This window comes from Bidens hawaiensis, unplaced genomic scaffold (genome assembly GCF_021521415.1).
Source record: "Bidens hawaiensis isolate Kalapana, Puna unplaced genomic scaffold, B.hawaiensis_p1.1 tig00015193_1, whole genome shotgun sequence".
In the NCBI taxonomy this organism is placed as follows: domain Eukaryota; kingdom Viridiplantae; phylum Streptophyta; class Magnoliopsida; order Asterales; family Asteraceae; genus Bidens; species Bidens hawaiensis.
In genome coordinates, this window is record NW_027492348.1 from 124,720 (window position 1) to 137,787 (window position 13,068).

A 13,068-nucleotide genomic window follows, 5' to 3' on the forward strand; every position below is an offset into this window, starting at 1 on the left:
GTTAAAACTGTTTATTGGCAGATTAGATGTTACGGATTTGGATTGTTGATAACTTGATGATATGTTTGAGTTTTTGATCGATTTTTGAATCTATGAACATGTACATTGAATCTAGTTTTCAGAAAGTCCAAAATCATAATTTTTGGACACTGTTTGAATACTTTTTATTAATTTACAAAATCAGGATGCAAATCTAAATTAGAGAAAATAATTCTGAGTTGAGTTGTAAATTTCATAACTTGAAGATAAAAATAGATATGGATATAATTCTACTTCTAGGATGTTGTAAATTGAATTAGGAATCTAGTCCAATTAGTCTTGCATCAATTGGACAAATATGGAATTTTTGACAAATTTTTGATTACTGCTGTGTTGTTGTAGAAATATAAATCATGTTGTTGTAGTATATGAATATTCTGGACGAATTGGTAAATCCAAAAATTGTGAGAAAAATATATGTTGAACCTAATACTGATGTGTACATGTGTGATTTATTTGGTAATTTAATTGTGAGTTTTGATTGATGAGAAAAATCGGTTTATGTGGTATAAATTGTTAAAGGTGATAAAGGTGTTGGTTGAATTGAGATAATTGCAAATTGTGATATGTTAGTTGTGGTAAATTAGAACTTTGACTTTTTAAGTCAACTTAGAACTAGTTGACTAAATAGTTAGTCTTGCTTGTGATGTTGTGAAAGTATATTGATCATAGAATTGCAAGGAATATGGCCAAGTGTGTATACTTGATGATTGATTAAGTGTGACTAGAATTATAAGGTAAACATTATAAGTCCAACCTTTTAGTCAAAGGTCAATATTTTAGTCAAAGGTCAAAACTTTAGTCAAAGTCAACAAAAGTCAAACTTTGGTCAAAAGTCTTTTTAAAAACAATGGGAGATTGTTGGATACTAGTGGTTCTAGGAACCATCCCACAAGTTACTTACGTACTTGCATTTTTAGGGTCTTAGCACGTGACGCATTTACTTCGGTCGGATTTGTGTAATACCCGAAGCACCAACAAGGTGAGTTTACGGCCCCACTTTTATACCTTTCCTTTGGGGGAGGAAACATGCAAAACTGTTTTACTTTACTTGCTCTAAATCTTTACACAACCGTTTGGTTACTTATAACGTAGTGTTTCTTTGCCATGGAAAGTCCTCACGAACATCGGACCGTTAACCAAGGTTAACTGGCGTGGTAAATTAAATAGTACTATTGGGTTTGACAAACCCCACCCTGCATTATTCTCGACTGGAGGTCGAACGGGGTGTAACTTTGACCAAACATTGTTAAGTTTTGGCAATACTTGACTTGAGGCAATAATTAGTCAGCTTCGGTCGTGATGGAAACATAACACTATGCGGCAACGAGTTAACTAAGTGTAGTTAACCATGGGCCACTTTTATTTATAATTGTTTATGAACTGATAGAGCATAACTTACTTTGAAAACCTGTGATCTCACCAACCATATGTGTTGACTCTTTTTAGCATGTTTTCCTCAGGTCACTAGCAAGCACTTGGATTAGGATAACATTGAATGCATGGACTCGCATTGGTTTAAGTTTGAAAACATTTATTTGATATTGGTTTTGCGCTTGTAGCGCCATGAATTATTTAAACTTGTTTGGGAGATGGCTCCCGCACTTTGTTTAGCTTCCGCACTAGCACTTAAGTACTCTGAACATTTTATTTTGATTTGTTAAAACTTTTAAGACCATGTAGATGTCGTTTGGTGTGATTAATATGTTCGGATCCTGGTTTGTCACCCGCCTTACGGTAAAACTCCGTTAGTGGAAATTTGGGGGACTGACAATTTCTCATCATAAATGAGGCAAGTACATTTACAATAAAGTTTTTACATTTGCGGAAGCGTATAATTTATGAAAACAAGTAAAAAATCCCAGAGTACGTGTCAAGACGCGCAGACATAACATTTCATTAAAGACTCCCAGCATAATTCGATGCTTAGTGGGATCCATGCATCCTAGACTCATTTCAACTTCGCACGTGCACCTTAAACACCTGAGAAAGAAATGCTAAAATGGGTCAACACAACGGTTGCTGAGTTCACAGGTTTGAGTTTAAAAACAAGTTTGTTAAACAAACCATTTAGTATGTAAACGCTGTAAGCAATAAAGCATGGATAATGTATGCATTAGTAATAGCGCTGGTTAATTAGGCTAGCAATCATGTTACATTAGTGTGAGTTCCAATGTGATCGAGGCTGACTTGTTAGTTTGTTGCCACCCACGGAGTCTAATATAAGACTAGTGTGTTTCTAGTAAATGAGACGCCCGAAGGCTCCCTCAACTGAGAGCCCCGAGGGGGTTTGTCTAACCCAGTAGTACTACCTTTAATTACCGAGCCAATGTACAATTGTTAACGGTCCAATGTGCATGGGGGACTTCAGATTAAATGCACTATATACCCATTAAAAAGTCTACAATTATCCAAAAGTTTGTATGTTGCATGTTTTCCCCACAAGAGGACTAAGTAAAAAGTGGGGTAGTGAAACTCACCTCGAATGCGGTTCAAATTTAAAGTCAACTACTTAAGTCAAAGTTGTTCTAGTGCCTAAATCATACAATCACTATAAGTATTTGCTAAGCGATTCCTAGAACCCTTAGTATCCAAACAATTCCCTTGTTTATTTGAAGTTTGACCAAAGTTTGAGTTTTTGTTCACTTTGACCAAGTGACTTTTGTGTGACTTTGACCAAAGTTTGACTTTTCGTTTGACTTTTGACCAAAAGGTCCAAGTTGTTGACAGTTGACTAAAAAGTCCAAATCTCGATGACCGTAGACCAAAATTTTAGTTTTGTTGACCGTTGACCAAAATGTTAACCTTTGACCAAAATATTGACCGACGACCCATTGGTGTCTTTTGACCAATTTTCTAGACTTAGAATGATTACATTATGTTCCTAGTCATAATAATCAGGTAATTTACACTTAGCCAATTTTCATACAATCTTATGGCTAAGTCTAACTTCCACCACTTTCAACACTTCACAAGTAAGACTAACCACTTAGTCAAATAGTTCTAAGTTGACATACGAAGTCAAAATTCAATTTACCACAATCAATCTATTATAAATTACAATTATTTTTACTAACCAATATGCTAATCATCCTTAACAAGTTTTCAATCATCAAAACTGATTTTTCCAACCAACCAAAACTTGTAATTAAATTATCAAGTAATTCGCACATATTCTTCAAGTATTAGGTACAACAATTATACAGAATATTCACACTCTACAACAACCTAATTTCAGTCTCTATTTTAACATACATTTACACAAATATTTGCCAAAAATTCTATATTTGTCCAGTTGATGAGAGACCAACTGGATTAGATTCCTACTTCAATTTATAACATTCTAGAAGTTGAATCACACCCATATCTATTTTCAGTCTCAAGTAATACAATTTACAACACAGCTCAGAATATTTATGTTTCAATCAGGATTGTAACCCGATTTTGTAAATTAATTAAAACTAGTCAAACAAAGTCCAAAAATTATGATTCTTGACTTTTTGAAAACTAGATTCAAAGTAATTAATCATAGTATAACAAATCAATCAGAAACACTAACGTATAATCAAGTTATACAATCTACAATCTAAAACATAGAATCTGTCAACAAGCAGATTCAAAGCAAAAATCACAAAAAACATGATTCTTATATCCTTATGATCTTTAATCATCAAGGAACCATTTTCTATAATCAAATCTCATGTATTTTGTAAGTCCCGAATCTAGATCACTACAATTATGATATCAATAACCAAGTATTGGTGCGGAATACCAACACTTGGTGAATCAAGAATACGAGCAAACACACGAATGTAACACAGGAATTGCTTCAAAACACACGTATTATTAGTATACGTCGAGTGCTTAAGCACTTACAATACTTGCTCGTCTAGCAACTAGTAGACGGCCAAAAAACAATACAAAACAGTGAATGAACAACCTTTACCTTATACGTTACATGACCTATATATAGGGAAACCAAACAACTAAGCCCATATGAACCAAAAGCCCACCGAGAACACTAAGGAGTTCTCGTCTTACATAGTACACCCGTAGCTCAGCCCAATACATGTAGACCAAGTACAAACCATACAAACTAGGCCCAACATATTTCATTATTTTACTTATTTATAAAATAATATTTATGTACAAAAGGTTTCCATATTTTCTTTTATGACAAGACACACAATTTCTTTTAAAAATCAACATTGATTATTCTTAGTTCATTTTCACAAATTCGATTATTTGGATACTAGTTTTCATGACCCAAAATCAAAATATGAATAAGAATATGTACTAAACCATATTTACCTATTGCCTGATCTAAGAACTCTACACCCTTGCTTCTAAGAATCACCAAGTTGTTTATGATATTTGAGAGAATATTTAGAAAATACAAACTGTGTGTGTGGGTGTGAAATGGACGACCAAAGGAAGAAAAGGAAAAATTTTAACCTTCATTGTTATTTACTCATCATTACACATTCATTAAGTCATCATCAATTTGATTAAACTTTAGATAACTTTATTTAATTTAATTTGTGACATGTTACATTTTATTATAAACATTTCCTAGTAATCATATGTTATGCACTTCTCTTTTGTTACTTATCATGTAATATATTATATGTTATGTTATTTAATTGTTCAATCTCTTACACCATATGGGTATGCAACAACTAATCCTGTAACATGTTAAGCATGTAACACAATTACCTCTATCACATATAATACATGAAACATATCATATGTGACAAATTTATTATAACATATAGCATGTGTGACAAGTTTATTATTCTGGTTATCAATAACTAGTTACTGTCACATAGGTCACCAGCGACACCACTGACTCAATGTATGCATACATGACACCATATGCATGGGAGTTCATTAACTTAGTTAACAGAACTAACTGGTTTTACTGACACAGTCAGCAGGATTTAACTGGGTTTAGTTAACTGAGTTAACCTAAAAATGTCGGGTGTCGCACTGGTACTTAATATAAAGTTGCCGCGTACGTTGAAGAAAGTTTCTATAAAGACTTTTGACTTTTCCTGAAAGTCTTTATAAGAAATTTAATTGTTGATACAATGATAACAAGACCAACGAGGTTGTAATTGTATTGGGTACTGTGACATTCGTAAAGTTCGGTGTCGTGTTTGTGTCCGTTTTATGACCCGTTTGTAATCGAATCTTTATACTTAATTAAACAACATTGAATTATTAACTATGTTTCGGTCTTTATCTTTATCGTAACTACACATGGCTCGTAACCTATTCGTTTAATGTAAAATATGTGTATTTTAACAACTTTTGATCACCAAGTAATACCCAATGGACTTGTTTGAAAAAAATAATCAAACTCATCTTCCCGTCCCCCTTTCCTCCTGTCACCGACACCACAGCCCTCCAATCAAGCCGGAAAATCAGGGTTTTTACATAATAGCTTGATCTGTAACCTCCACGACAATCATCCTTAGGGAAAGAACGTGTAATTGAGAGCTAATCACATCAATACAAATAAATTTTCGTTAAATATTGAGCGCGGGCTGAAATTGACCTCGTTGCACTATAAATACCCGTTTACATTACAATTAACGAGTCCCACACAACCCTTGCTTCATCGCGAACCTAAACCCTATACCAATTTCTCCTCTTAAGCTTTTCAGAATCACGTTTAAGTTCTTGTTCAAGCTTAAACCCTAAGTTCTTGTTCACCATTAATCCTTATCCAAACCAGGTAATTATTATATGTGTTGTGATCGATTTGGAACATTTTATAAAACCCCTGGTCAATTTTAATCAACAAGGGTATATAATGTTTACCATTAATCCTTATCCAAACCAGGTAATTATCATATGATTTAGGGATTATAACAGACTTGAGGAAATCAGAACTACAATATACACATATTCTTTCTTGTGTTCTAACCAGATTAGTCACCAGCCCAGTTGGCTGGTGCACGTCTGTTAAAGCTTTGAACCGGCCTGGGCGCGGGTTCAATTCTCCAAGGCCCGTTTTTTGTTGATTTTTTTTGTATTAATTGTTTTAAACAAATTTTTTCTATTAAATACTTTGCTATATTAAAACTAATATTGTTTACACTTGTTTTCGTTTAACTAAAACGAACCCCGTTAAGCTTTTAAAATAGAATCCTTAAATATTGTTTATATATATATATATATATATATATATATATATATGATCAGTATCAAGAGAGAACTTTTTTGAAATTGAGAACTATGAGAACCATTTTGGAACCAAAAAAAACCCAAAAATAAAAAAAAACACAAAAATGAAAAATGTAAAAAACCAAAATTCTTTTTTTAACATCCCGGTTTCATTAAAAAAACTCGGTTTAGCAAATTATATACACATATGTACAATATATACATATATGTAAATTTACATGATTTAATTATACACATGTGTATAATTTAAGATAAATGATACTGTACATATGTGTATATTACGTAACTAAAGATTAAATAAAATTATACATATGTGTATAATACGAAGTTTTTCTTTTATTTTTTTTATTTATTTTTATTTTTTATTATAAAACTGGAATCAAATATAAGAATATAGGTTTTTTTACTTTTTTAAAATATTTGTTATTTTTTTTATGAGTTTTTTAAATATTTTTTAAAGGTGTTTTAGTAGTCCAAAATGGTTCTCAAAGTTCTCAATTTGCAAATGGTTCTCTTAGGATCTTTACCATATATATATATATATATATATATATATATATATATAGGGTTGGTATCATTTAAGAACTCTAAAAAAGTTAAGAACTCTTAGGATCTCTTTACAATCAAACAATTTTTTAATTTTTTTTATATTTAAACATTATTTAAGAGTAATTTTATCATATTTTATATAAAATTTTTTGATTACATATGTTAATCATAAGTTTACATATATGTAAAATTTATGTACTAAGAAATTTACATATGTGTCAAACAAAACATAGATATGTATAAAAACTAGTTTTCAAAATTGTAACTGTAGATAAAGATATAAACAATGATAAAACTAATCTCAAAGAACATTAACATACATATTTTTTTATAAAAAACGTTAGTTTTCAAGGGTTCATTCAGGTTCTTAAATAATTTACAGTTCTGTAATGACACTCATCAAATATATATATATATATATATACATATAATTCGGTATATATATTTTAATAAGCTAACCTTATTGATTTCGTTTAATAATCAAATATTCTATAAAATATAATAAACCCTTTAACGGTCCCTAAATCCATTATAAACCCTTCTATCATGTTTTTCCTTTAGTTTATGTCATTAGGATGTTTATTTTTGGTATACTTTAATAACTAGGACAAATTATCTGGATTTCTCGCGGGACCAACTAGTTGCTCTAATCACTACCATCTCCCCGTTTCCGTATTCCTTATTCCAAGTGAGTTCTTTATAACTCAATTTTAACGCTTTTATGATTTTTTGGGTGTAGCATGTCACAAGATTTATCTAGTTAGTTATGTGCTTATTTATAAACCTATTCACAATTAACGTACATGTTAATATTATTCTTGCATATTGTTTATGATTATACGTGAACTTGATTGCAACTTGTTTACTATTCTTATGATGGAAGTTACGCAAACGCATACACATAGTGGGAGGGTCCGACGGAACGTACCTACGCCGTCTGACGTTAAGAGTTCGGTTGTTCGTAAGGTGGTTCTCATATCCCCTATTACTACGGCCTCGGCTAAAGGAACGGGAGGACAACATTAACTTATTTCATTCACTTTACGCTTGTATATTTATTGCATTACGAAAGTTGAATCGTGCCTTATATATATATACACGTATAGGCAAAAACTTATGAAAACTCACCAACTTAATTGTTGACAAATCTATTATTTTCAACGTGCTACAGATTGAATCGATGGTGTGCTAAGGACGAAAATCATTAGTATACCTTAGGTTATTTGAATAAAGAACTTATTAATTGTTTTGATGAAGTGTTTTCGTGTTATATTTATTTATGAATAATTTTGTACTTGTTACGTTACGAAATGAAATAAATATAATTATTGCCGCTTTAATAGTGTTACGAGCTATGAGTGATCTATACGTTACACTCGGGCGTATTCTCCTTAAATCCGGGGTGTCACAGATTGGTATCAGAGCCGTAACTATAAGATAGGTTGTTAGACGTATTGGGCTAGTATAGTTATAGTTTATTTTCTTGCCCCAATTTGCATGTATACCCTATGTGCTATGTGCCCACACTTTTATTAAAAGTTCATTTAATCCTCTTAAAGATGGTTTTACGTGACGGGTATGTCGTAACTGGAAGGGTGACACACTTGTTTTTCGAACCCTTGACACCAAGGTTTTCTTACTTGGAGGGTTGGAAAAGGGTGCTGGAACTTATTAGGCCAAATCATACCACACCAAACGTCATACGAACCATAACTTTAAGTTGTCAAACGTGGCTATTTTCCTTTATGAATAGAGAATGGTTGCACTCCTATTCTTAAATTGCATACAAGTCATGATGGTAAATTAATATCCTAATTTCAATATAATTTTCATGTGATTTTAGTATTATAAATTTTTTTCTTATTTTATTCGAATGGTTTAAGTATTCCACTTCTCGAAATCGTCATTCGATAACTCACGCGCGTTGTACTCTCTTTTCAACATGTCTTCTCGTTTCTCTCGTCGTCCCGCAAGGAACTTTAGCCGCAAGATGACAACCCAGATCACTAAACAACTGGCTGTTGTGCTTCCGGAAATGGTGGCTCAAATGCACCAAACATTGCTTCCAATTCGAACTCAGCCACTTCGGGTTCGAACTCCAAATCTTGTCGATACAAGACCTTCACCGATACGAATCATCTTAAGTTTGATGGCTCTGAAGGTGCCACTACCCTACTGGAATGGTACCAAAGTATGGAGAGTACTTTCCTCCATATCGAATGTCCCGAGTACAAGAAGACACGCTTTGCTTCAAGTGTCTTCGGAAAAAGAGCCCTAACTTGGCGGGTGCAAGAAAAATCCCCTCGTGGTGCTGAAATAGCCATGGGAGGAACTTAAGGAAATCATGACAGAAGAGTTCTGTCCTCCCAATGAACTCATGAATCTTGAGGTGGAATTTTGGAATATTAAGAAAGAGGGTGGTGATAACATTACTTACACCGCTCACTTCAACGAGCTTAGCATCTTGTTGCCACATCTTGTCACTCCTCTCTCTCGTGGGATTAGCAAGTATGTCCGGGGCTTACCAAGACAAATCCAAGACTCGGTTCAAAGCAGTGCTCCTTAAAATCTTCACGAGGCGGTTGTCCTTGTTGCATCCTTGTCTGACAACCACGTTAAGGCGGGAACCCTCAAAGGCAGCAAGAAGACTGTTGAGAAAATCTAGGCCGAACCTTCCAAAGAAGTCAAGGCCGAAGCCACACCCAAACCAAACCGTAACAACAACAACCACCGTTTCAAGAAACGAAAGCAAAACTATGCCTTAACCCAACAAAACCCACCTCAACCTCAATACCAACAAACTCAAACCCAAAACCTTCAAGCTCCACCCCCAAAGAAACCTTACCACGGACCTCACCCGTTTTGCCAAATTTGTCAACGACACCATCAACTCGGCATACCTTGCCGACAATGCACCCATTGTGGCCGTTTTGGACACCTGCTAAGCACATGTTTCGAACTCATACGAACCCAACCAACCCTCACCAAACCACCTCGCACTCCCCACGCTTTCAACCAAAACCGTGTTTTAATTCAAGCTCAACCCATTGCTCAAGCCTACCCCACCCCTCGAGCGTGTTTCTACTGTGGAGATCCTAGTTATTTCTATAATGTGTGTCCCTGACTTGCATATCAAGTCCGAATGGCCACTCCGCCTGTGTACCCTGCTCAAGCCTATCATGTTCAGGCCTTTCAACCAGTTTCGCAACTTATGGCCAACCAAGTTGTTCAACCGGTTCAAGCCAATCAAGCATCGACTTCTCAAGCTACACCATTCGTCCCCAATGCTTGATGGAGTGCATTAATGATCAATGCAAATCAAGCTCAACATAAGAATGATGTGGTGAATGGTACGTTCTTGGTTAATAATGTTTATGCATCCATTTTATTTGATACCGGTGCCGGTATGAGTTTCGTGTCTTTTGATTTCGAGCCTATGCTTTCGTCGTCTCGTTCTAAACTCGAATGGTCCTTTACGGTTGAAGTCACGAATGGTAAAACTATCTTGATTGACTCGGTTATTCGTGGTTTTACTCTAAATCTCAACGACTATGATTTTCCTATTGATCTCATTCCTATGCAAATCGGAAGTTTTGATATCATAGTAGGCATGGATTGGTTAGCTCAACACCATGCCAAAATCGTGTGCTTTGAGAAGTATATTCGTATCCCGCTAGACGACAATCGATTTTACGTATTTTCGGCAAGGAGCCTTTCAAGGGGCTCAAGCTTATGTCGTGTACTCAAGCCCAAAAACACTTACGTAAAAAGTGTAGGTTCCCTGGACGGATCACACAAGATATCCCGATATACACAGGTGCGGAATCCCTGTATAGATCGTTACGGACGTAGAACACAAACACACGAACACGATACGAACAAAACTCACGTTATATTAATAACTCAACACGTGATATAATCACAGTTACAGACTCTCGACCTCACGTCACTTGACTCACTGAATTACACGTAACTTGAACTCCTCCTAAACTGTAATCCGTAACCTATATAAATACACAACAACTTCGCCTCAGGCGAAGTTGTCCATAACTTCGCTCGTTCAACAAGTTCGCCTAGGCGAACTTGTCAACAACTTCGCTTGGTTAACAAGTTCGCCTAAGCGAACTTGTCAACAACTTCGCTTTAAACAAACAAATACATAAACAATATTACAGACTCGATTACAGACATTAGACATATGAACTACTGACATTTATGCACCAACAGACTCCCCCTTGGCAGTAGCTTCATATCTTGATCTTTCAGCTCTTGTCTCGTAATCCTGTATCTTCACGCGTGCACTCCTTCTCTAACACACAACGACACAACTCGTTGATACTTTCTTGCTTCATCCTTCCAAGCTGGAATATAAAAGATCTTTTTCTCGTTGAGCATCTTCAGTTCACCTTGCGATAAGTTTACAAGATGCATCGGATCGTAAACTCTAAGGATCTCTTGTTCATCCTCATCTTCCATCACTGCCTCCGCTGTCTCACAATCAACGAACCACCACTTTAGGTCTTTGAGAACATCCTTGGGCATAAGCTTCATCGGAACTTCTTTAAGGCACCGGATTGGTTTATACTTCATAACCATCCAAGGCTTTCCATCAGCTCTCAAACCTCTATCCTTGTCTTCAACAAGTTTCCCTTTCTGTGGTTTCAGCAGCTCAAACTTCTTTTCCTTTATGCTCTCTTTCCATACGATTTTCCCTATGACTCTAGCCATATTATCGTCACTTCGATTGATCAATCCCAATCTGGCTAAGTCTTTAACCTCGCACTCAGGCAGTGTGTTTAACGATCTCAACATTCTTCTGAGGTACTGAACTCCATCATATCGTTTAATCACGAAGAGCCGCAACTGCTCATCATAAATCCAGCATATAATCCCTTTCTTTGCTTCAGCATAGCCCTTAATATTGTAACTCTTTTTGAACATTGTAGGGACTGCCGGTTTCTTTGTTTTGACGAACCATTGAGCGTATCCTTCCTTCCACCTCGGCTGCTCTTCCCATTCAGTATCTTCAACTTCCGTCTGATCACCCATATCGGCTTTCTCAACCTCTGGAATGTCATGTTCGACATTTTCCTCTACTATCTCTCCTTCCTCAATCTCACTCTCAATCTCAACTGCTCACCGATCTTCTCAATCACATCACTCGGCAGCACATCTTCATCAAACAACACATCGTCGCTGAACATATCATCGTCAAGTTCCCTCAACGCATCAATCACGTCATCATCAACCAACACTACATCATCACCACCAGAACCACCAGCCGCGTCGGCAGACTCCCCCTCAGCTGTGGAAGTACCAAGAGCTTGAGAAGTTCTTGGCAGCTCACCACCTGCATCTTTCGATGCATTGGGATCATCGAATCTGTCGTTTCTCTTCTTCGTCCTGAGCTCGTCGCCCTTACAGCTCATCTCCCCCTGAGATGCCAAGAACTCCTTCAAGGCATCTATAATTTTCCCATGCTCAACCAGGAGGGATGACTGTAGTTGATTTGCTTCCACTAGGCGTTGAATAGTCTTCGATTGCTCTGCCACGATCCGCTCTAGTGAAGCAATTCTCTCTGAGTCTGACATAGGCGTAGGCGAGACATCAGAAGCAGGCGTAACCGCAGGTGGTACCATACCTGATAACCCTGCAGTAGTGATGACCGTTGACTCTACAAATCGTGCAGCTACCACCGACTGAGTAAGCGTTGGAGGTGGTAGAGACACAATCTCCGGAGTTGACGTCTGGATGGTAGTGGTGGATGGAATGCCAGCCGATGATGTAGCCACCACGGGAACATCCGCAGAAGAAGGAACGATAGACATACCAGACAGTGAGGCCGGAGCAAAACGTACCATCCTTGAAGTCTCTCCAGCTCCCATACCTGCACCTGTCCTTTCCCGTCTTGATCGTCTTATCAGCTTATGTATATCTTCTTCCTCTTCTGACTCATCATCATCCTCCGTTCTCTTTCTCTTCCCAAAAGTTCTCTCTCGAGACACCATCAACTGTCTCCCCTCATTCATGATCTCATCCAAAACTGAATCAGCCATCGATGTAGCTGCTCTAGTAGCACTCACACCCGAACCCTGTGCAGCAGAGACCTGCACCTCTTCAACTTGATCCATATCGAAATAGCCTTGACCTCCAAAAACAGCATCAAGATCTATATCCTCTGCAGCCGACACAACAGGCACAGCAGGTGCAACTTGAGTTGCTCTTGCCTGTCGCGGTTGAGGATCCCTGAACTCGTCCCCACCAGCAGGAACATACTCTGGGTTGATT